At 43.7% G+C, this 25,262-nt stretch overlaps 1 non-coding gene across 1 annotated transcript; it reads right to left on the bottom strand.

Annotated features, from left to right (window-relative positions):
* Positions 1–3,439: 3,439 nt before the first annotated feature.
* Trnat-ugu lies at positions 3,440–3,513 on the bottom strand. Its single transcript has one exon. It is a non-coding gene; the product is annotated as a tRNA-Thr (tRNA).
* Between the last annotated feature and the right edge of the window lie 21,749 nt (positions 3,514–25,262).

Below are 25,262 nucleotides of genomic sequence, written 5' to 3' on the forward strand. Positions count from 1 at the left end.
AAAATGATAATTTGTCTGCGAGCTGTCGCATTGCTATTTGCTTCTCTTACGTTTCTGTTCACGCTCTTGTGTTTTCTCCATTATTTCTTTCGTGTACTGGTTACACAACGGAGAACATAATCTGCAAACCTACTTAACACTTTAAACATCAGCAACAATTTCTTGGCCTTCTACTTTCACACTTCAGTGATGATTTTGATGATACTCTTGATTAATCGTGCGGTTTCAACACTACATTCATCTCAGGGTTTCGAACATGTTATCTAACCTTTCATCGAAAGGGCACTTCCCAAACCATACGCATATATTCCGCCTGCTAAACGCCAAATAAGCGCCACGTCAAAATTAATTTATAGCACGTTTATTATTTATGAAATGAATGTTTCGTGGAGCATCTCCTCGTGTTTTCTTTCTGATTTTCTGTCTTTGCCTTAGTTTACATATTTATTCTGAAACCCGATTTTAATTTTCGCTGTATCATTTGTTCTAAAACCATATTATACATCCGAATTCTTATGTATCCCAATGACTTCAGTTACTCATGACGGTGATGATCGACTTTTAATGCCATCATTCAGTGCTACGGCAAATTCTGATTTCATTAGTGAGTAATCTAGTCCTTCATTCACCTCCTCCCCCTCGCAAAATTCGCAACACGCTCCGAATTTCCATTGTACAGATTTGTGTTCTCGCACTCTCTCTCTCCTCCCTGTGCTACTGTACTTAACAGAATATTTTCATTGGATTATAGCTTAATGTCTTTCAATTTTTCCTTTCCGAGATTGCTTTAAATCTAATTGTACGCAACATGTGTTTTCCTACAACCATGTACTTTCAATTTCTTTGCAAGACTCTCCCTTCCACGCTGATAGTTTTTCTTGGTATTTTTGTCGATTTTATTGGTAAGTTATCAGTACCACTAGTCTTCATAGAACCTTATAATCAGTGGTGCCTCTGGCACTTCACGAGAAGTTTACGATAATTGGAGGAAGGGAAAGGGAGTTTTGGTTTTAGCAGCCCGTCGACAAAGAGGCCATTAGAGACGTAATACTTCTTCGAACAGTATAAGATCGGTTTCCTTTGCAAATGAAACATATCGGAATTCGCCTTAGAGATTTTGTAAAACAACGGTAAACTTTAATTCTGCCGGCTCTGCTTACGAATTCGAGCCCAGTGTCTTAACCACTGCGCAGTCGCTCTCGGTAGGAGTAAGGTAATTGTCAACGAACACACTCCCTGAACTATCCTTCAGGAATAACACTCATTAATGCTCTGTGCATACACACACGACACGTTTAGTGATATGACAGAAGTCATGGAACAGCGATACGCACATATACAAATGGCGGTAGTATCGCGTGCACAAACTATGAAAGGCGGTGCATTGACAGATCTGTCATTTGTACTCGGGTGATTCATGTGAAAAAGTTTCCAAAGCGATTATGGTCGCACGACGGGGATTACTAGACTTCAAACGGAATAGTAATTGGAGCTAGAAGCATGGGACATTCCATAGATAGAGGAATTCAGTAATTCGAGATCCACAATGTCAAGAGGGTGTCGAGAATACCAAATTTCAGGGATTGCCTCTCACCACCGACAAAGCACTGGCCAGTGGCGTCCACTTAGCGACCGTGAGCAGCGGCGTTTGCGTAGAGACATCAGTGCTAACAGACAAGCAACACTGCGTGAAATAACCGCACTAATCAATTCGCAACGTATGACGAACGTATCCAGTAGGACAGTGTTGTGAAGCTAGGCGTTAATGGGGTATGGCAACAGACGGCCGACGCGAGTGACTTAGCTAACAGCACGATATCGACTGCAGCGTCTCTCCTGGGTCTGGAACCGCGTGACCGCTACGGTCGCAGGTTCGAATCCTGCCTGGAGCTTGGATGTGTGTGATGTTATTAGGTTAGTTAGGTTTAAGTAGTTCTAAGTTCTAGGGGACTGATGACCTCAGATGTTAAGTCCCGTAGTGCTCAGAGCCATTTGAACCATTTTTCTCTCCTGGGCTCGTGACCATATCGGTTGGACCCTAGAGGACTGGAAAACAGTGACCTCGTCGATGAGTCCCCATTTAAGTTAGGGAGAGTTGATGGTAAGATTCGTTACGGTACAGCCTCCACGAAGCCATGGTCCCAAGTTGTCAACAAGGCACTGTGCAAACTGGTGGTGGATCCATAACGGTGTGGGCTGTGTTTACATGAAATGGACTTTGCCCTCTGGTTCAACTAAACCGGTCATTGACTGGAAATAGTTAAGTTCGGCTACCTGGAGACAGTTTGTAGCCAATCATGATTATACCAAACAACGACGCATTTTTTTTTTAATGGATGACAATGCCCTACCTCACCGGAGCACATTTGTCCGCGATTAGTCTGAAGAACATTCTGAACAGTTCAAGTGAATGGTTTGGACACTCATATCGCATTTATGGGGCATAATCTAGAGGATAGTTCGTGCAAAAAATCCTGCACCGGCAACACTTTCGCAACTGGGGAGGTAGTGAGTCAGTATTTCTGTAGGAGCCTTCCGACATCTTGTTGAGTTCACGCCTCATCGAGCTGTTGCACTACGGCAGGCAAAAGGAGGTCCGGTACGATATTATGACGCATGCCTGACTCTTTTCACCTCAGTGTAAATACCATCTGTCTGAAGTAATAAGAGTGTAAAGGGTGTTTGAACGTCAGTGCTTAGCAAGAAAGTAACAAGTGAGATAAACTAACGTCATGACACTTCAAAGTGGCCATCAGCTCAACATGCACACTGGTGCGAACCACAGGGGCAAATAGCAGCTCTATACCTCTATTAAACCATTGGGTGTTGACGATCTCTCTCTTCCGAACAAGTTCGGACTGTCGGAAAGCACCGAGACCTTTGTGAAAAACATTCTAACTGAGCCATTTGAGCACTCATCTTAGTTCAAATATTTAATTTAGTACTAAGTTCATCCCTGCATAAAAAAAAATTAGAGTTAATTTATTCACCACACTACATGTTTCATAAGGCTGTCTCCCATCACCAGTTGCGGTAAGGAGAATAATTGAGCAGTTCGCACATATGCGTGGTGACCTTGCGGCGCATGGTGCAGAAGCTAGCCTTTTGAACGCGTTCTGCCGCGAATAAATTATATCACACAGGGTCACTGCCGCGGATGCACAATGAATAAGTTTATGTAAAGACGTTTCTCTTCAAACATTGGTGCCTTAGTACCCCTGGTGGACAGGTTGTGACCGGGATTCGCTAAGCCATTACCACCTGTGAAAGATCTGGTACACACACAGCACAGGTTCTATGTTGTCGGGAAAACTGGAGGTAGGTCCCGGCAAGTTGAAGCATAGAGTCCGACTGTGTTTAGAATGAAATTAGAATTATATTAATACCTTCAGCTGCTGACGGGCGATGATACATATCAACGGGGAGAGATGAAATTGTGTGCCCCGACCGGGACTCGAACCCGGGATCTCCTGCTTACATGGCAGAAGCTCTATCCATCTGAGCCACCGAGGGGACAGAGGATAGCACGACTGCAGGGACTATCTCGCGCACGCCTCCCGCGAGATCCACATTCTCACCTTGTATGTCCACACACTACATTCGTAGTGTCCCAACCCAACACACTTATTACTCGTGGAAGACATTCTTACCAAGTCCCGTAAGAGTTCGGGGAATATCTGTGCATCCGCACAGAAGGTCATGGCTGGTGTTGCCAGAACTATATACTTCTATGGATATGGTGTCTGTTCTTTCGGACATGTCCGAAAGAACAGACACCATATCCATATAAGTATGTGTTTAGAATGGTCATTTGCGTGCGATAGACAAATGTCTATGTTAGACAACCTATTCGATTCGCAGGGAGCTCATTTCAGGTCACGGATAGCAGCAGTATATGTCTTAATCTGAAGTTACAACTCACTCTTGCTGGCCAGACAGCATCCATGCCGCCTTGGCGAGTGTAGTCTCCTTCAGATGTAGAAAGTCCCGGGCTATCTGTACCGCCTGACATACGTCTAGACCGCAGAGTGAGATACAAATGGAAGTATGTGGGATGTCTGTCAGTTTCTTCGCCCCGGGCCAATTCCCAGGGCCAGCCTGCGGATATTACCACACAGCGATCTGCATTTTCACTTACTGTACGATGGCGCCGAGTTTCGAAACTGGATCAGCAGAGTGCGTCACATGTCCACTGGACGGTACTCCAGACGCAGAAACACCAGCTGTCCCTTCACATGACCTCCGTGCCTGCTTTACGATTTCCGACGTGACGACGGTGTTCCCGGATGCTTCGAAACAGTTTCCCAGAGCGTGCATGTCGCAACGGCCGTCACACACGCTACTGATTCAGGTCATATTTGTGAGGTCAGACTTGTCCATATCTCGGCATCGGTTGCTTTCCGTAACTGGATTCATCAATGTGGGAAAACATTGTTTTCTCTTTTCGGTTTTACATTCACTGCCGTATCGTATCTTCATTAGATTAGTTACGTGTTACGCGACCAAAACAGCACGAGAAGATAACTCCAAATTGTATACCATAAATTATCATATTGTTTGGTTAGGTCACATGCTACTATGACGTCACTGGCACCATCACAAACGGACGCTTTTCATCTCGCACTTGATTGAGGCTGCTTCTGTATTTCCCCTCCCATAATAAGAACTGGCCTATGCTTTCGAGTCTGTACTTCTCTTTCACTGATTTCCTCATCTCCTATTAAACCTCCGCAGACGTCATACTTTACCGTGAGAAATCCACCAAAGACTATTTCATCTCAGATCAATCTGTCTAGTTATATGCCCTGCCCGCCTCCATCTCTTTTTCATAAGTCACTAAATATGTTCAATCTCTCCTTTACACATTGATTTAATTTCGTTTTCCCTAACACTGTTCGTTCATTTTTTTTCTATACGGCACCTTCAATTTTTCGAGCAATTTTGTATTTCGAGACAGTATCACTGCCACAATTTAGGACTGACAGTATGTACTGATCACACGATTTTCATTTTAAATTTGTTTTTGAATACAACGCTCAGTTTCCCAAGAACTCTGTCATTTGTAGCCACGTATTATTTTTTTCAGTACTTATCTACTTGTGGTTTCGAGTATCGTAGCAACATGTCAGTTACATGGTTTAATAACGTCATTTTTAATATTCCTGTCGTCCTTTTCGCATAACAAATAACATTTTGGTAAGGAGGGGAGGGAGGGAGGGAGTTTAACTTACTGTGAACGATGAAACGATTTTGAATGAAACTAAAATTTGGACTGGAGAAGGACAGAGAGATATTAAGTCTGAGCTTTTCAAACCAAACACCCAGCATTCGCATTAGGTGACTTGGATAAACCACGATAACTTAAATACTTGCCGCACGGGATTAGCCGAGCGGTCTAAAGCGCTGCAGTCATGGACTGTGCGGCTGATCCCGGCGGAGGTTCGAGTCCTTCCTCGGGCATGGGTGTCTGTGTTTGTCCTTAGGACTGATGACCTTAGCAGTTAAGTCCCATAAGATATCACACACACACCTAAATACTTCATTTGGCGTTTGAGCCCCGCACCTTCGACTGAATTTCCTCTATCAAAGCCACGGCCCACCTCGCTTAGTATTATTTTCCTTTTGCTATATTTTTCAGTCTGTCTTTAGTTTTGTACATCCAAGCATCTCTATTCTTTATTTTAGTTTTTCTATAATTATTTGTGAGTAACTTACATTTAATTCTATTTTTCATATTTCAGCCTCCATAGTTTACTGTCTTCCCAACCCCCTATATATACATATGATTTCTAATACTGTTTTGTACATCATCTTTTTCGTATTGTTCGTGATTTATTACTCGTTAGGATTGAGCTTAAATGTCTAATAAGTCGTTTACCTTGTTCATTATTATTGTTAATGTCCTCTACATTCATTCGATTTGCATGGTACAGATAGGTATTTTAAAGAACATTTAATACTACATTTCACAGCCTCTAAATCACGCTACTCATCACCACCTACTGTCAAATGCTCAGATTTCTTTGTGTTTATTTTTAAATCTCACTTGTCATATTCTTGAAACAGCTTTTCCAATATATAAGTAGCGTCATCACTATCTTTAGCTAGTATCACCAGATCGTCAGCAAATAGGAGGGTATGATTTATCATGTCCCAGTGACATTCCCATCAGTTTACATGAATTTCACCATGTTTCTAATAAATTTTCCAAATAAGTTAAAAATAACGAACGTGCCAGTGGGTAACTTCTTTTTTCTGCACTCGACATAAAAATACACTCCTGGAAATTGAAATAAGAACACCGTGAATTCATTGTCCCAGGAAGGGGAAACTTTATTGACACATTCCTGGGGTCAGATACATCACATGACCACACTGACAGAACCATAGGCACATAGACACAGGCAACAGAGCATGCACAATGTCGGCACTAGTACAGTGTATATCCACTTTTCGCAGCAATGCAGGCTGCTATTCTCCCATGGAGACGATCGTAGAGATGCTGGATGTAGTCCTGTGGAACGGCTTGCCATGCCATTTCCACCTGGCGCCTCAGTTGGACCAGCGTTCGTGCTGGACGTGCAGACCGCGTGGGCCGACGATTCATCCAGTCCCAAACATGCTCAATGGGGGACAGATCCGGAGATCTTGCTGGCCAGGGTAGTTGACTTACACCTTCTAGAGCACGTTGGGTGGCACGGGATACATGCGGACGTGCATTGTCCTGTTGGAACAGCAAGTTCCCTTGCCGGTCTAGGAATGGTAGAACGATGGGTTCGATGACGGTTTGGATGTACCGTGCACTATTCAGTGTCCCCTCGACGATCACCAGTGGTGTACGGCCAGTGTAGGAGATCGCTCCCCACACCATGATGCCGGGTGTTGGCCCTGTGTGCCTCGGTCGTATGCAGTCCTGATTGTGGCGCTCACCTGCACGGCGCCAAACACGCATACGACCATCATTGGCACCAAGGCAGAAGCGACTCTCATCGCTGAAGACGACACGTCTCCATTCGTCCCTCCATTCACGCCTGTCGCGACACCACTGGAGGCGGGCTGCACGATGTTGGGGCGTGAGCGGAAGACGGCCTAACGGTGTGCGGGACCGTAGCCCAGCTTCATGGAGACGGTTGCGAATGGTCCTCGCCGATACCCCAGGAGCAACAGTGTCCCTAATTTGCTGGGAAGTGGCGGTGCGGTCCCCTACGGCACTGCGTAGGATCCTACGGTCTTGGCGTGCATCCGTGCGTCGCTGCGGTCCGGTCCCAGGTCGACGGGCATGTGCACCTTCCGCCGACCACTGGCGACAACATCGATGTACTGTGGAGACCTCACGCCCCACGTGTTGAGCAATTCGGCGGTACGTCCACCCGGCCTCCCGCATGCCCACTATACGCCCTCGCTCGAAGTCCGTCAACTGCACATACGGTTCACGTCCACGCGGTCGCGGCATGCTACCAGTGTTAAAGACTGCGATGGAGCTCCGTATGCCACGGCAAACTGGCTGACACTGACGGCGGCGGTGCACAAATGCTGCGCAGCTAGCGCCATTCGACGGCCAACACCGCGGTTCCTGGTGTGTCCGCTGTGCCGTGCGTGTGATCATTGCTTGTACAGTCCTCTCGCAGTGTCCGGAGCAAGTATGGTGGGTCTGACACACCGGTGTCAATGTGTTCTTTTTTCCATTTCCAGGAGTGTACATTGACATCCAAAACTGAATGGTGCGTCGGTAAAATCTCGTGATGCGGATTTATCTGTTCTACCTCAATGAACTCAAACTTTTACAAAGCTACAGCCGAAAAATATTCCCTTGATCATCCATATTTAAAATTTTGATGTCTCCATTCTTGTCGTGATGTGATAGATACTGTAAATTTAATTTAGATGCTGCTTCATAAACTGGTATACATTTCAGTGATAGAGTGCACCGCGTATGGCAAGCAACAAGATTTTCGACAAATTCTTGAAAGTGCTTTTCAGTCTGTGACCTTTTCCGTATAGGGTTCACAGAGGAGATGGGGAAAATTGTTACAACAAGAGAACATGACGTCATACTCTCGTCTAATGGCAGTTTGTTGAGGACAACGCCTCGAGGAATGGCAGTTTGTAATGGGACATCCTCCTCTAGCATTACTTTTCCTGAACAGTAGTTACTGATACCAGTATTATTTTTCGAATTTTGGACAGGTGAGTATTATCTCAGGTGCGTTTCTGAAAACCTTCATTTAATTTTATACACAATATGTTGCATTTCAATCTAAAATTTGTGAAAAGGAGTTACTTTAAAAATAATCGATAGGTGCTAGTTCTGAATGTGAAGTTAAAATTATTTTTTAGAAACATTTGACAAAAAAAATGAAAATTGTAAACCCTTTGGAATAGTGTTATTTCCGCAGAATATGAGAGTCATTAGCTTGCTCTGATGTGATCGGACGTATTTTTGTGTAATAGGTGGGAACAGTATAATTTCGGCTTTGTTACTGTGAAAAATCAAAATACTGTACGATATACTAAAAGGTGTGAAAGTCAGTGGAAAACGTATTTACATAAAAAAAAATTTGCAACAACAATCTTCCAATTTATTTACTCCAAACCAACAGTTAGGACCTGATGTTAGATTGTCAGCTTTAAGAATCAGATCCCTAGACAAGAAGAACTGGAGCCATCTCAACATGGCAAAGCCAAGTAAACTTTAAAGTTTATTGTAATATTCGCTCCTCTCAAATCTTTATAAAAGACTTTGCTTATTAGTTACTTGGACTGAGCATTGCCCTATAGATGGAAGAAGGAAGGAGGGGGGAGATTACAAGTTGCAGGCGTTGTCCATCGCGGAGAGATCCAGTGTGTTCGTTTCAAGGGGAACCAGACGATGCATCCACCTACATTCACGTCCCGAAATAATTGTTGCAGTAAATCAGAGAAATTAAAACTCAAAGAAAGACTTACAGACAAACTGCCTTCCCACGCATGAGTCACGAATGCATCGAAATTTCGCTTGCGGACTACGGATGTAGATGTACATACCGAAAAACTCTTCTTTTTTTTTTTTTTTTTTTTTTTTTTTTTTTTTTTTTTTTTAAAAAAAGAATCTTGGCATCTTTTTGTAAGAGTGTCTAAAAATCATTTAGTACGCTCATCGAGCTTCGTGAAATAGTGCTCGGTTTGCAAATAACCCTTTCTTAACAAATTTGAAGCCTACATACAGTTAAATAGTCACTGTGTAAAAACCTCGATATCGCCAGGTGAGTGAAGGACCTTGAAACTCGTGAAATTAACATCTTAGCTCTGCTGCTAACGAAGAATGGTTCAAATGGCTCTGAGCACTATGGGACTCAACTGCTGAGGTCATTAGTCCCTTAGAACGTAGAACTAGTTAAACCTAACTAACCTAAGGACATCACAAACATCCATGCCCGAGGCAGGATTCGAACCTGCGACCGTAGCGGTCTTGCGGTTCCAGACTGCAGCGCCACTTCGGCCGGCTGTTAACGAAGAGCCTCGAACTTTTCGAAACAGTGTAGATCAAGAAATCACTGATGATAAGGCTGTTGCAGCATCAATAAATAGAGTTGTAAACAGGATTACAAACAAAGGTAGGGAGACCCTTCTGCTTAGCAAGAACAAGAAGAACCATTCAAGACTGCCTGAGTGGTCAGTACACTTTCATCTCCAACACTAACGATGTTGAGAATCATGGAATAAAGTTGAAGAGCATTTTGCAATACGCTGCAGACAGATATGTGGCGAGCAAAGATGTGAGGGATGGAAAAGACCCGCCGTGGTTCAACGGCCATGACGGAAAGCTGCTACGAAAGCGAAGAGAGCTTCACTCCAAATTTAAACGTAGCCAAAGCCTCACAGACAAACAGAAATCGAAAGAAGCCAAAAGTAGCCTAAAAAGAGCCATGCGTGAGGCATTCAACGAATTCGAAATTGTGTCTAGCGACTTCCAGAAAGTTCTAAGAAGGTTGGACATTATGTTAAATCAGTATCGGGGCCACCTGTTCAGACAAACTGTAACAGTAATGACAGTGAAACAGAGGATAACACAGAAAAGGCCGAAATACTAAACGTATTTTTCCAAAACTGTTTCACAGCGGTTCAAAAGGGTTCAAATGGCTCTAAGCACTATGGGACTTAACATCTGAGGTCATCAGTCCCCTAGAACTTAGAACTACTTAAACCTAGCTAACCTAAGGACATCACACAAATCCATGCCCGAGGCAGGATTCGAAACTGCGACCGTAACGGCCGTGCAGTTCCAGACTGAAGCGCCCAGAACCGCTCGGCCACTGCGGCCGGCGTTTTACAGAGGAAGCTCGCCAATAGTGCCTCCTTCAAGTCGTCACACAGAGGGCAAAACGGCTGATATCGAAAAAAGGGACAGTGTGATAGAAAAGTAACTGAATCCACTGGACAAAGGAAAGGCCACTGGACCTGACGCAGTCACTCCTCCTCATATCCCCATAAATTATTACACCGAAGTATCCACACGAGTTTACTGATTCCAGATGTGAAGACTGAATTAGCGTCTCTTTTAATAAGTTTCCTTTAATTTATGTCTATGGTCACAATCTTTTTTGTTTAACAGATTACCGGTTTCGGTCTTTAATGACCATCATCAGATGGTAATCTGTTAAACAAAAAAGATTGTGACCATAGACGTAAATTAAAGGAAACTTATTACATATACGGGTCACTGTGTTTTTTCACGACCATGTCGCAGCTTGTGAAGCGTCTCATTTGTCTACCAAGTGATTGATATACAGCATTAACATTATGAATCGCAATACAATTTCCTGGAGCACGACTGAAGATACTTCCGCAAATACCTTTGGCTCTCCATCCAAGTTAACATGTTGCGTTCTTTGTACAAAGACATCATCATCCAGTGAAAAACTTTATTTAATAACTCACCAGAAATTTATCTCTTAAAACCCTACTCTCTCGTAGTTTACGAAAACCACGACTAATTGTACTCTCGTGTTTATTTTTACTTCCATCCAATCTTACACAACTGCCCTAAACAGGAAAACTCGTCAATTGGGTTATGATTGGATTTTTCTGTTTCATTTTTGGTATGTTGTGTCTACATTATCTTTACCTTAGTATTATCCGTTTTCAGGACTATTTCAAATTGAATATCTTCTGTTCGGTGTTGAAAGTTATCTATACGAAGTTATCTAAACGAAAGTAACTAAGAATAATTAAAGGTTACTTTGACTTTCCTGTATGCTGAATCAGTTCTTCCGACAACAATTTCTTTTTCAATTTCTTCCCAGTCATCCAACAGCCACTTCGATTTGGCTTTCCTACACTGTCTATTTATTTCAGTCCTGAAAGATTGGTATTTTTCCTGAATCTCCCTGATCATTTTTGTACTTCCTTCTGTCGCTGATCAATTGAAGTATTTTTTCTATTACCCCAGGTTTCTTCGCAGTTGCCCTTCCTGTACCTTCATTTGTTCATCCAAATTCTAAGATTAAAATTAGCTTGAAAAGCCAATTTTTGTGATTTGTTACAGTAAAATTTCCTCATGGAAAAGGTTAAAAAGCAAAGATATTGATGGGTATATAATATTATACATAGGTTTTATCCAACCAAGGCGGTGAGCACCTCTGCCGATTACGTAAAAATAAAAACCCTGATTGTTAATACCGGTTGTCGCAGACTCTTTTTCACTGAACTGCTTCTGAGCAGAAAGTTCAACAGCCATTTATATTTACTTAGCAGCTTGTGAAATAGATACTCCTTTAAGGTACATTGTTTCTTGTCCAAAAGGCATCTTACTTTGTGGTACATCTAATAGATTCAACCAGCTTGTATTATGAACATAGGTAAATCGTGATAAACACTATAATTTGGTGTTGCTAACATTGTTATCTACACTGAAGCGCCAAAGAAAGTGGCATAGGCAAGCGTGTTCAAATACAGAGATATGTGAACAGGCAGAATACAGCGGTGCGGTCGGCAAGAACGGGATTAACGACGACTGAAGAGAATCGTTCAATTTGACGTAAGTGCAACCCTTCCACAAACTGCCACAGATTTCAGTGCTGGGCCATCAACAAGGGTCAGCGTGCAAACTATTCAACGAAACATCATCGACATCGGCTTTCGGAGCCGAAGGCCCACTCGTGTACCCTTGATGACTGCACGTCACAAAGCTTTACCGACATTGGGATGTTGATGACTAGAAACAGGTTGCATGGTAGGACGAGTCTCGTTTCAAACTGTATCGAGCGGATGGACATATACGGGTATGGAGACAACTTCATGAATGCATGGACCCAACGTGTCAGAAGGGAATTGTTCAAGCTGGTGGAGGCTCTGTAATGATGTGGGGCGTGTACAGCTGGAGTGATACGGGACTGCTGACACGTCTAGATACGACTCTGACAGGTCACACGTACGTAAGCATCCTGTCTGATTACCTGCATCCATTCATGTCCTTTGCGCAATGCGAGCAGGACATTGCGACACTCCAAACGTCCAGAATTGCTGCAAAGTGGCTCCAGGGTCACTCTTCTAAGTTTAAACATTTCCGCTGGTCACCAAACTCTCCAAACATGAAATTTTTCGATCATATCTGGAATCCCGTGCAACATCCTGTTCAGAAGAGATGTCCACACCCTTGTACTCTTACGGATTTATGGACAGCCCTGCATGATTCTTGGTGTCAGTTCCCTCCAGCACTACTTCACACATTAATCGAGACCATGCCACTTCTTGTTGTGGCACATATGCGTGCTCGTGGAGGCTCTACACCTTATTAGGCAGGTGTACCAATTTCTTTGGCTCTTCAGTGTTTAAATACTGTGATAATGAATACCGCAGCACGCAGTTGAATTGAAGAGGAGTTTACATCTTCTAAAGCGGCAATCGCAGAAGTTGGACGAACAAATGAAGGTACAGGAAGGGCAACTGCGAAGAAACCTGGGGTAACAGAAAAAGTACTTCAATTGATCAGCGACAGAAGGAAGTACGAAAATGATCAGGGAGATTCAGGAAAAATACCAGTCTTTAAGGGCTGAAATAAATAGTGTAGGAAAGCCAAGTCGAAGTGGCTTTAGGATGACTGGGAAGAAATTGAAAAAGAAGTTGTTGTCGGAAGGACTGATTCAGCATACAGGAAAGTCAAAGTAACCTGCTACGAAATTAAAGGCAGGTGCGATAACACAGAGGAATCCATTACAGTGTGAATTTCACTCTTAAGCGCAGAGGAGAGAGCGGATAGGAGGAAAGGGTACACTGAGGGCTTCTACGAGGGGGAGGAATTGGCAGATAAGGTGGTGGAGGAAGAGGTGAGTCGATATGGATAACGTAGGGGATCCAATTTAACAGAACCTCGGGCGACGTGCGGTCAGATAAGGTAGGGGTATAGATGACGTTCATTCGGAATTCCTGAAATCATTATGGGAAGTGGTAAGCAAGCGACTATTCAAGTTTGTGTGTGATGTATGAATTTGGAGATATACCACCAAATTTTCGAAAAATATCATCCACACAATAGAACAAAAGCTATCGCACAGTCAGCTTAACAGATCTTGGATCCAAGTTGTTGACAAGAATAATATACACAGAATGGAAAACGAAATTAAGGATGTGCTTGATGATCAGTTTGGTTTTTGGGAAGGTAAGGGTACCAGTGAAGCAATCCTGACATTGCCACCGATAATGGCAGCAAGGCTCAAGGAAAATCAAGACGCCTTCATTGGATTTGTCGACCTGAAATAAACTTAAAATAATTAAAATAGTGGAAGATTTCAGAAATTCTGAGAAAAATAGAACTAAGCTGTACGAAAAGACTGATAACATACAATATGTAAAAGAAATAAACTGGAATAATGGGAGTGGAAGACCAACCACATAGGAATGTAGTCTTTCGCCCAATCTACATATCGAAGAAAAAATGACGGTAATGAAGTAATGATTCAAGAATGGGATTAAAATTCATAATGAAGGAATATCAATTACAAGATTCGCTGGTGACTTAGGTATCCTCCGTGAAAGTCTTTAGTTTCAGGGTATGCAGAATAGAATGAATAATTTAATGAATGCACAATATGAATTGAGAGTAAATCGAAGTAAGACTAAGTAGTGAGTAGCAGAAATAAGATTAGCGGTAAAATTAATATCGGAATTGAGGTTAATGATGTAGAAGATATGAAGGAATTCTGATACCTAGGTAAGAAAACCCAAGACCGGCCAAGTAAAGAGGCGATGAAAAACACACTAGCACCTACAAAAAGGGCTCTACTGGCCGAAAGAAGACTACTGTGGTATCAAACAAAAGTCTTGAGAAAGAAATTTCTTTAAGTATGTTTTGAGCACAGAATTTTATGGTAGTAAGGCGTAGACTATGGGAAAACCGGAAAAGAATAGAATCGAAGCATTTGAGATGTGGTGCCACAGACTTGTGTTGAAAATTGTGTGGGCGGGTGAGGTGGTTTTCCGCATAATCGGTGAAGAAAGATGATGTGTAAAACACTGTCAAAAAAAGGACAGGATGATAGGATATAAGAATTCAGGTAAGAGCTTTTGTAGCTCTAAAAGGAGCTGTTGGGGAAGACAGAGTTGGAATAAGTTCAACAAATACTTTAGGGTGATGGGAGTAAGTGCTACTCTGAGTTGTTTAGGTTGGCACAAGAGAGGAATTCGTGGCGCACCGAATCGATGCGATAAGAAGACTGGCTGGAAAAAAAAACAAAAAAAAAAATAAATAAATAAAACCTACAGTGCTTGTATATAAGTTGGCAATGAACACCTCAGTTTCAGCATCTGTGGGCAAACGACTAATTAAGAGAAACGAGATAGACTGCCAAAGAAGAGGTGCTCGATATCGCGGCCAGTACAACATTTGTGGAAAGATAAAAGGCAGGTTAGATTAGTGTTTAATTGCCGTGAATATTTCATCACTGGCACTTACCGGCACACACATGGAGTCGTTAGTTGGTGCTGATATGAATTAAATAACTTATTTCACTTTTTACTACTTTTTGTTTTTATTTATTGTCTTGTCTCTCTCTTTGGCTCATAAAGGTGTTAAACATTTTGCAGGTTTATAATAAGTGATGCTTCTTGAAGTGCCCATGGTTGAAATTCATCGCCGGCCGAAGTGGCCGTGCGGTTAAAGGCGCTGCAGTCTGGAACAGCAAGACCGCTACGGTCGCAGGTTCGAATCCTGCCTCGGGCATGGATGTTTGTGATGTCCTTAGGTTAGTTAGGTTTAACTAGTTCTAAGTTCTAGGGGACTAATGACCTCAGCAGTTGAGTCCCATAGTGCTCAGAGCCATTTGAACCATTTTTGAAATTCATCCTGCGATAGTCGCCCTAAACAGACGTATTGACTTATCACACCAACGACGCGGAGGCAGCGACGGCTGTATTGCTGGGTACGCTCGCCCTCGGGTGTGGAAAGATACGTGCCACTCTGTGAGTCATAAGTCTCTATCTTCATATGGCAGAATTTCAAGGTATTCTGTAGCTGGGATGCCTGCGTGGGCTTTTACTGCGTCACCAACTGTATCTTTCACCAGTAAACCTGCCATTTCATTGATCACAACCATTTGTTTTTTTAATGGAGAGCGTAGGCTATCTTACTAAAACTGAATTAGACAAAATTTCCAGCTGGTGCAGCGAATGACAGCTAGTCCTAAATGTGGAAAAATGTAAGTTAATTCCGATGAGTAGGAAGAACAAACCTGTAATGTTCGGATACAGTGTTACTAGTGTCCAGCTTGACACAGTCAAGTCGTTTAAAGATCTGGGCGTAACGTTACAAAGTGATATGTGGTGGAACGAGCATGTGAAAACTGTGGAAGGGAAGGCAAATGGTCTACATCGGTTTATTGGGAGAATTTTAGGAGAGAGTGGTTCACCTGTAAAGGAGACTGCACATAGGACGCTGGTGCGACCTATTCTTGAGTACCACTTGAGTGTTTGGGATCCGTACCAGGTCGGATTGAAAGAAGACATCGAAGCAACTCAGAGGAGGGCTGCTAGATTTGTTACCGGCAGATTCGAACAGACTATAAGTTGTACAGAAATGCTTCGGGAACTCAAATGGGAATCCCTGGAGGTAAGGCGGCGTTCTTTTCGGGAAACACTATTGAGAGAATTTAGAGAACCGGGGTTTTACGTTGACTGCCGAACGATTCTGCTCCCGTCAACATACGCCGCACATAAGGACCACGAAGATAAGATACGAGAAATTAAGTCTCATACAGAGGCGTACAGACAGTCGTTTTCCCTCGTCCTATTTGCGAATGGAATAGGAGGGGAGTGGTACAGGGTACCCTCCGCCACGCATCTTACGTTGTCTTGCGGAGTATCTGCGTAGATGTCGGTGTAGATTGACATCTCCGCAATATTCTTGAAGATTTCCTCCTCCAACATGCACAGTAATGAATGTGAAGCATATTTTTGCGTGTGGAAATTTTTCGGAGCCTAAAATTCTGCACGCTATTGCGGTAGTTGTAAGTGGCAATAGTTGCCAGAGAGCATGGCGGTTGCAAATACTGCTCTCGAGATCGTAATGTGTGATCAGACCATTTTTATGATTTAATAATTACGTAAGAGGTTTACAAATTACATAATGCTGTAACATGTTTACAATGTGTTTTCGTTACAACGCTCTTGCCGTTCTTAGTGACAATTTATCGCTTCGAATTGTGCAAATATTTAAACTTTCTTACGGTCTTGTGCTGAGAATCTATCATAATTAACAACCGTGAGGCACACGTGGTAAATTTTATGGAATTCATCATTAGAGATAGCTAACAAGCAAGAGGTTAACGCTGTCAATAACAGAATTAAATGACTGCAGACGGTTTCTCCTTTTGGAGTGACTGATGTATGTACATCAGTCTTGATGTCGATTCAATATGTAGCTACTGGTGTCTCCCGATCTTGAAATTGAGAGGAACGTTTGTTTCTTAAAGGAAAAAAAATCGATTACACAGATTTTTGGCTGTCGAGCAGTGTTAGAGTTTCATGATTGCCTTGTGGAGGCTGATCTCTCGACTGGTGTCAGACGTCTAGCAGATGGTTTCTGTGCGTTGACAAACCAGTCGGGAACAATTTTAAAACGTTGCAGGCTGAAGTTCAAGACCATGTGAAGCACGCTTAGCAGAGCTGGTCGTGATACGATGGTTGTTGCTCATTTGCGGCATCCTATCCCAGATACTCCGACAAAATGCAGACTCCAGTATCTTCCCAAGATCTTGAAGATTAATGATTCTACAGCTCTGTCGAACCCAGAATTTACCCATGGAGACAAGATCCAAGAGCTGCGACAGTCAGGCTAAGCATTCAGCGTCACTTATTACGAACCAGCAAAATGTTTAACACATTTATGAGCTAAAGAGAGAGACAAAACAATAAATAAAAACAAAAAGTTGTAAAAAGTGAAATAAGTTATTCAATGCATATCATCACCAACTAACGACTCCATGTGTGTGCCGGTAAGTGTCAGTGATGAAGTATTAACAGCAACTGCACACTAATCTAACCTGCCTTTTACCATTCCTAAAGCCAAATTTTGTACTGTAATTCGTACAGCGTCTGGGAGTTGTGTTTTCCTAGCATGTCAGTGCCCACGTACTTACTCCGTATGCTGTCTGATCCAGTCTACATACCAACAATGTTCCTCAGATGAAGTGGAAGCAGTGCAGAACATCATTTGCCAAGCTGACATCCAGTCGTTGTGTGAATTTGACTATGCACCAATTTTTTGCAACAAGAGGAGTCTGTACAAGATACTGATATTGTCGTTGAAGGCAGACTACGATATGCCTACGTGCCTCTCAGTACGATTATACAGCGTGTGAATAAAACTTTATTCGTGTAGGACCAATGCCTCGGTGCAGTCACAGAGACAGTAAATTGATGTCTCGTTAGTGAGTCTGAGACGTAGTTAAGTAGCGGGAAGCGATTTTCGTCCCAGAACATTGCAGGCTGCGCAGCTAAGCTTTTGACGACGTCAGCTCTCGTTTTGTAAGATGCGGAGTTCGTGGCAGCAGTGCGTTAAGGATTATGTTATCAGCTAAACTTGAATTGAGAGCTTAAGTAGGCAGCCTCTTGGGGATCACGTGCCTACCACGCAATCGAGAGGAGTCTGTTACGTCTGGCTAGGACTCCAAAGTGCAGTTTTACATACACAGTGCGTTAGTGATGCACGAAAAATGAACACCATGAAACTATGGTCACAAATTAGTGGTACTATTCACACCAATCTCGCGCTTTTCTCATATCCTGAAAGCCAAGAATCAAGGCAGTCTGTTGAATATTACATTTATCAACATCCAAAAAGCGTGCTATTCATTACCACACCAATGATTATTAATAAAAGTGCGATCATATGGGTTATCAATCTAAATTTGTCACTGGAGTGAGGATTTCTTGGTAGACAGGACGCAGTATGTTATCTTGGGTGGGGGATCAAACTTCAGGCGTCCACCAGTGATATGTGTTTGGATCCTTGCTGCTCGTATTGTAGATTAATGAACTGCTAAACAACATTAAGAGCAATCTCAGAATTCTTTGTATGTTTTGCACGTGGTCAATATGTAATGAATAGCGCTGGGGCTTCATAAGGATTTTTCAGTTCTTAAGAACCATTATAAAAGGAAGTGGTCTTGTTTTCAAGCTCCTCGAAAGGCCTTAATGAGAGTTTTGGTCCACGTAAATTCAGCTGGCAGTCTGTTAATAGACCCTTAGAATGTTACGTAAATTTATTAATAACGCAGATAAATCTACGTTGAAGTAATTTTCGCCCGGAGGAAGTGAACTAATAGTGCAAAAATTCAGCGACTTTCCAGAATATTTATCTCATTACAGGACACACAGAATTTGAGTAATTTGGTTCCTGCCAAAATACATTTTTACGACATTATGAATCCTGTTTACCTTTGTAACGAATCAGTGAAAGCCGGGAAAAACGGTGGCTGACATCTGGGATTAAAGTAAATCATAATAGAAAGACAAACTACATTAAATGCAAAGGAATAGCTGCAATCAAGATTCAAAAAATGGAAAATGGAAATGAAGTCCCATGCTTCTTTACAGAGCGTAGGGGAACGATGCGGGAGACCCGCACCGCCTTACTAGGCAAGGTCCTAATGGAGGTGGTTTGCCGTTGCCTTCCTCCGACCGTAATGGGGCTGAATGATGATGATGAAGACGACACAACAACATCCAGTCATCTCGAGGTAGGAAAAATCCCTGACCCCGCCGGGAATCGAACCCGGGACCCCGTGCTCGGGAAGCGAGAACGCTATCGCGAGACCACGATGGGCGGACCAAGATTCAAAACTGCAATACAAATAGGTCACAGTGTGAAAAAATGGCAAAAGCTATGTACTATGCACAGAAACTCAAAATTCCAGGTACACGGCATGGACAATGTGGAGAATTGTTAGTGATGAAACGACAAAATTCCCAGATGACAGTAGCAGCGAGAGTCGCTTTCAAAAATGGTCAGTAGAAAGCAAACGTAATTACTGTTAGACATCAGTTCTTCCAGCTCATTTCTTAGAGAGATCAAAAAATACATGAGGTTACAAAAAAGTATATGATAATATCTCAGCTAAAGTATTAAAGTCTTTTGTTGACTTGTTAGTACTACTCTTGAATTACCCTTTACAACCGATCGACCATTTAAGGTGTATTTCCTGAAATACTGAAGGTCTCAGTAGTAATACCAATTCACAAAAGTCGAGATAAGCAAACGACCTCTAATTATAGGTAGATCTACCTCATTCCTGATGTCTCAAGAATGTCTGAGAAAGTAGGTTACGACGTAACACTGAACCATCTTCCTGTTAATAACTATTTACAACTCGGTTTTAATTCCGTAAAGGCTCCTCTACTGAGATCTGAACGGAATTCTAGTACGACTAATCAATGAAGTTACTCTTTTTGACATTTTCTGTGATCATATCAGAACCTTTTTTTTGTTTAGATCATAAAATTTTGCTGAGGAAACTAAAATCGTACGGCATTAAAAGTCTCCTCCTTGCACGGATGATAGAAAACGAAGGCCATATTAGCAAACTGTATAAATTCATAGTGAGGATATCCTAACGGTGAGCCATAACGTTCGCTGCTTGGCCTACTCTTGGTGTTGATCCACATAAAGACTTCAAAAACTAACGTTTTCTGGTGAATCAAGTATACTGATAAAGGTCCCAAACACATTCACACCAGGAAGAGCTAGAAATACGTGAAATATATACCCAGTTGTAAAAATGGACTACCATCAGTTCTATGATGGAATTACGACAGTGAAAATTTTTGCCGGACCGGGACTCTAACCGGATATTTCGCTTATCGCGAGCGGTCGCCTCACCATTTGGCTATCAGAACACGACTCACGGCCAGACCAACCATCCATTTGTCGTTAACCATCTGACTACAACCTGTACTCTTACATCCATTACATATATTCTCCTACGGGAGAGACAGTCGCTCGCCGGGTGTCGCAAGATAAATAGGATGTGCCGTGCCTGTGTTATTCGAATTACGATGCAAAGTTCCTTCTGACGTGCATATTCCGAATTACGATGCAAAGTTCCTACGGACGTGCACGCATGTCCGAAGCAACTTTGCATTGTATTTCGGAATAACACAGGCTCTGCAATGCCGTAGATTCAGGAGAATAGTGGACAGGTGTAAAACTTGTTCACAACCAACAATTTAACCCTTCAACCAACAAAAACTGAAATTGCAGTTCCAAACTTATAAACATAGCTTATAGGTACTCGAAGCAGATATGAATGGGCATACACTGGATAAAAAAAAAGTCGTATTACTAGCGCCTCCCGTCGGGTAGACCGTTCGACGAGTGCAAGTCTTTCGATTGGACGCCACTTCAGCTACTTGCGCGTCGATGGGGATGAAATGATGATGATAGAACAACACATCACCGGGTACATGAGCGGAGAAAATCTCCGACCCAGCAGAGATCGAACCCGGACCCTTAGGATTGACATTCTGTCGCGCTGATCACTCATCCACCGCGGGGCAGAGATATACACTGGATGAGTCTCCTTGTGTGAAATTCGTGGGCATCCAGATGGATAATTAATTCAGATGGCACAGGTGTGTGTACTGGTGAACAAGAAAGCTCAATTCTGCCTACTTAGCGCTACTTAGAATTTATTGTCAGAATACTTCACAGAAGAAGCCAGCAGTGGGTGCTTCTGACTCAAAGGCTCTCCTTCGTGACAGAATTTACAGAACATGATGTGCGGCCGAATGAGTCTATTATTCAGCCCTGAACATGTGAGTGTTTGAACAGTGAAGGGAGCACTCAGTTCATCTCCCTGTCACGCTTCTCTCTCTTTCGCGAGGTCGTGCCGAAAAGTAATGCCTCCGAATTTGTGTGAAAATTTCTTACCTTTATTACCATTCAACATGTTTATTCTCCATGTCTACCTATTTATTTCTCAACATACTCATCCTGGCAACGGACACATTTCACTCGAAGAGAGACCAGTTTGCTGATACCGTCACTGCAGAATGTTCGCCATCACTGACGGAGCCACAACCTCACCTCTGCTTGCAACGCTTCATTACTATCAAAGTGAAGTCCTCGAAGGTGTTCTTTAACTTCTGGATACAGATGAAAATCGGGTGGGGTCAGGTGGGCACTGTATGGAAGACGATCGATGACACTGAAGCCATAGCACCGGATTGTTTCAGACGTCGCAGCGCACGTGTTTCGTCTGGCATTGTCGTGCTGAAGGACAGGGTGCTCCACGTGTCGACGAACTCTTCGAATTTGAGCGTTCAGTTTTTTGAGGGTGTCACAGTACCTTACAGAATTTATGGGACTGCCTTTAAGCATGAATTTCAAATGAACAACACCTTGAACATCCCAGAACACTGTGAACATGACTTCGCCCGTTGACGGCATGGTCTTGAACTTTTTGGGGTCGGTCATCGTTTGTTCCGGCACTACATTGGTGTTCTCTTGTTTTCAGGCTCACTATTGAGAACCCAGCTTTCATCACCCTCAGTTTCAAAACGCCAAGGAAATTGTTGACAGATTTCCAGTCTGCACTGTTTGATGTCAGGAGCGAGAATTCGAGGTACGTACCGCTTGCACAGTTTTCTGTGCCATAGTTCTGTAAAGATGGATTGTTGTCGCTCTCGTGATATGCCACACTTACCTGAGGGCTGTCTCTGCGTTATCCGACGATTTTCTCTGATGAGTTCACCAACCGGATTCCGATGATTTTTGTCGGTTACCGTACGTGGTCGGCCAATCCGAGCTTTGTCACATAATTTGAGCTTAGCACCACCGTTTCCTTCATTACGAGCACGAATCCAGTGTCGCGCATTACTGAAAAATGTGTTCAAATGTGGGTGCGAAATCTTATGGGACTTAACTGCTAAGGTCATCAGTCCCTAAGCTTACACATTACTTAACCTAAATTATCCTAAGGACAAACACACACACCCATGCCCGAGGGAGGACTCGAACCTCCGCCGGGATCATCCCAACAGTCCATGACTCCAGCGCGCATTACTGATTTCGATACAATCATCACTGTATACAGCTTTCATTCTTAGATGAATTTCAATTGGAGGTACGTTTTCTGCAGTTAGAAAGTGTTTCTGCTCTCGCACCGACGTAGTTACGTTCCACACCGTCATTCTACAGTTCGGAACGCTCTAGAGATAGAGGGTTGCAACTAGCGTCAGTGAAGTAGGGAAGCCGACAGAGTAATATGTATGACGTAATACCGCAACCGATATTGAGAACAGAATAAAAAATTCGGAAGCATTGCGTTTCAGCACGCCCTTGTAAGTTTTCAGTGAGTCACATCATCATATTGTTTTCCTTTACTCTCTCTTTATCACTTCTTATGCACCTGTCTCTGTCTCTCTCTCTCTCTCTCTCTCTCTCTCTCCCTCTCCCCATTTCTCCTCTGATCCATTAATAACATGGCAAACTGTATCAGTCTATCTGTCTGCTCTTACATCATTTATTTTTTTCTCTTCATGGAAAATATATTAATATTATGTAGCTATTACTGCTTTCCTCTTTCTCTTGTAACCATTTCTCAGTGCTAGATTCGATAGTGAACGTAATACTTCTTGAAGCATGTGGGTCACAAATACGAAGAATATCGGGTGAGATCTAAGAGAAGGCATTACGGGTCTAATCTTAGCATGATAAATGAATACCGTGCTATCCTGCTCTTGAGAGATGTGATGTGAGATTCTTCGGAGCACTAACACGTGCATGAGCCTCTCTTGCCTGTACTCAGGTGTTCGTTCCGTAGTCCTGCAATACATCAATAGGAAAAACCAGCTGGCAACGAGCCTTCAGTCGTGCCACGTTCGATATCTGACAAGTTGTCTGTAATGCATAAGACGTCGGCGACAACGCGTGCTCTGACTTGGGAAAGGCATTCACTTCCAATCCAAGAATCTGAGTTTCATTGAAGTGGCCCACGTCGTGAGCCCGAAGCAAGACAGCTACAAAAAGCACGACGCGCTCCAAAACACTGACTACATCCTTAAGGGGCCGTTCTGGTAGACACCGATAAAAATGGATTGTTTATATAATTTACATCCCTGAAGAAATACACTCCTGGAAATTGAAATAAGAACACCGTGAATTCATTGTCCCAGGAAGGGGAAACTTTATTGACACATTCCTGGGGTCAGATACATCACATGATCACACTGACAGAACCACAGGCACATAGACACAGGCAACAGAGCATGCACAATGTCGGCACTAGTACAGTGTATATCCACCTTTCGCAGCAATGCAGGCTGCTATTCTCCCATGGAGACGATCGTAGAGATGCTGGATGTAGTCCTGTGGAACGGCTTGCCATGCCATTTCCACCTGGCGCCTCAGTTGGACCAGCGTTCGTGCTGGACGTGCAGACCGCGTGAGACGACGCTTCATCCAGTCCCAAACATGCTCAATGGGGGACAGATCCGGAGATCTTGCTGGCCAGGGTAGTTGACTTACACCTTCTAGAGCACGTTGGGTGGCACGGGATACATGCGGACGTGCATTGTCCTGTTGGAACAGCAAGTTCCCTTGCCGGTCTAGGAATGGTAGAACGATGGGTTCGATGACGGTTTGGATGTACCGTGCACTATTCAGTGTCCCCTCGACGATCACCAGTGGTGTACGGCCAGTGTAGGAGATCGCTCCCCACACCATGATGCCGGGTGTTGGCCCTGTGTGCCTCGGTCGTATGCAGTCCTGATTGTGGCGCTCACCTGCACGGCGCCAAACACGCATACGACAATCATTGGCACCAACGCAGAAGCGACTCTCATCGCTGAAGACGACACGTCTCCATTCGTCCCTCCATTCACGCCTGTCGCGACACCACTGGAGGCGGGCTGCACGATGTTGGGGCGTGAGCGGAAGACGGCCTAACGGTGTGCGGGACCGTAGCCCAGCTTCATGGAGACGGTTGCGAATGGTCCTCGCCGATACCCCAGGAGCAACAGTGTCCCTAATTTGCTGGGAAGTGGCGGTGCGGTCCCCTACGGCACTGCGTAGGATCCTACGGTCTTGGCGTGCATCCGTGCGTCGCTGCGGTCCGGTCCCAGGTCGACGGGCACGTGCACCTTCCGCCGACCACTGGCGACAACATCGATGTACTGTGGAGACCTCACGCCCCACGTGTTGAGCAATTCGGCGGTACGTCCACCCGGCCTCCCGCATGCCCACTATACGCCCTCGCTCAAAGTCCGTCAACTGCACATACGGTTCACGTCCACGCTGTCGCGGCATGCTACCCGTGTTAAAGACTGCGATGGAGCTCCGTATGCCACGGCAAACTGGCTGACACTGACGGCGGCGGTGCACAAATGCTGCGCAGCTAGCGCCATTCGACGGCCAACACCGCGGTTCCTGGTGTGTCTGCTGTGCCGTGCGTGTGATCATTGCTTGTACAGCCCTCTCGGAGTGTCCGGAGCAAGTATGGTGGGTCTGACACACCGGTGTCAATGTGTTCTTTTTTCCATTTCCAGGAGTGTATTTTTATTATGAAAGTAGTTGAGAATTTACAGCGTGTTGAACGGAATAGCGCGCCAATCGAAGTACAAGCAGCTGTAGGCTATCGATGAATTAGTTCAGGGAAAGATATGACCAGTATACGAATTTCTGCTTAAAAGATGAACTTGTGCCAATAAGCAAAATGGCAACGTGAGCTTCAACGCGTGCATTTGGCAACATCTTCACTGTGGGGCAGAAACTATTGAAACAGCATGTACAG

The sequence above is a fragment of the Schistocerca piceifrons genome, chromosome 2, assembly GCF_021461385.2.
Source record: "Schistocerca piceifrons isolate TAMUIC-IGC-003096 chromosome 2, iqSchPice1.1, whole genome shotgun sequence".
NCBI classification, from domain to species: domain Eukaryota; kingdom Metazoa; phylum Arthropoda; class Insecta; order Orthoptera; family Acrididae; genus Schistocerca; species Schistocerca piceifrons.